Below are 1,455 nucleotides of genomic sequence, written 5' to 3' on the forward strand. Positions count from 1 at the left end.
AGACAGTGTATCATTCCCTGCAGTTCCTGAACGTGCTGGCGACGCATCAACCAATTGTCCAACGAGACGTCGAGGTAACGCACAGTTCTGCTTCATCGCAGTGAACGTTCGCACACGGATTATACTAAACTCTTCCCTCACAGGCCATGAAGGCCCAAAGGTACCGACTGGCCGCTGTTTCATCCTCAGCCCACAGGCGTCACTGGATGCGGATATGGAGGGGGATGTGGTCAGCACACCGCTCTCCCGGCCGTAGGTCAGTTTCCGAGACCGGAGCCGCTACTTCTCAATCAAGTAGCTCCTCAGTTCGCCTCACGACGGCTGAGTGCACCCCGCTTGCCAACAGCGCTCGGCAGACCGGATGGTCACCCGCCCAAGTGCTAGCCCAGGCCGACAGCGCTTAACTTCGGTGATCTGACGGGAACTGGTGCTACCACTGCGGCAAGGCCGTTGGCACACGGACGATACACGGAACTTAAAATGAATATCGAACTGTCGAACTTTTTATGGGCAGTTCCAACTTCCTCAGGAAGTCATTTTTACATAGAGGGGAGCTCCTTGTCTCGAGGTACGCGACCTGCTTACACAGAATCGTGCAGACAGTAACACCGACTAGTAGAACAGACTGCAGAACTACACCGCCACGACAAGAGTTACCATATATGAAATGTATTCGCAATTGCGAATATGGACAAACATCAACAGTGTAATGGATTGACGACGATGGAAATTCGTGCCGGACCGGGATTGGAGCCCTAATTTCCCGCTTATCGCCGAGCGCCCGCCTTGCCATTTTGCTACCTAAGCACGACTCGCGGCCGGACCCAAACTTCCATATGTCGTCAACCGTGTGCCTGTAACCTGTACTCGTACATTCATTACGTATATTCCCTTACAGGCAAGAAAAAAATGGTTCCAATGGCTCTGAGCACTATGGGACTCAACATCTGACGTCATCAGTCCCTAGAACTACTTAAACCTAACTGAAATGTCGTGTGACTAGGGCCTCCCGTCGGGTGGACCGTTCTCCTGGTGCAGGCCTTTCGGTTTGACGCCACTCCGGCGACCTGCACGTCGATGGGGATGAAATGATGGTGATTAGGACAACACAACACCCAGTCCCTGAGCGGAGAAAATCTCCGACCCAGCCGGGAATCGAACCCGGGCCCTTAGGATTGACATTCCGTCACGCTGACCACTCAGCTACCGGGGGCGGACTTAAACCTAACTAGCCGAAGGACATCACACACATCCATGCCCGAGGCAGACTGAAGCGCCTAGAACCGCTCGGCCACACCGGCCGGCGTACAGGTAAGACCTTGTACTTGAAAGTCGCTTGATCGGTATCGGGGGATAAATATGATATTGCAGTAACTGTGTTATTCCAAATTACGACATTTACTTGCATGCATGTCCGAATGAACTTTGCGTCGTAATGTGAAATATCACAGGCAG

At 52.7% G+C, this 1,455-nt stretch overlaps 1 pseudogene; it reads right to left on the reverse strand.

Annotated features, from left to right (window-relative positions):
* Positions 1 to 337: 337 nt before the first annotated feature.
* Positions 338 to 455, reverse strand: LOC126268290 (5S ribosomal RNA; annotated as a pseudogene).
* Between the last annotated feature and the right edge of the window lie 1,000 nt (positions 456 to 1,455).

The sequence above is a fragment of the Schistocerca gregaria genome, chromosome 4 (genome assembly GCF_023897955.1).
Source record: "Schistocerca gregaria isolate iqSchGreg1 chromosome 4, iqSchGreg1.2, whole genome shotgun sequence".
NCBI lineage: Eukaryota > Metazoa > Arthropoda > Insecta > Orthoptera > Acrididae > Schistocerca > Schistocerca gregaria.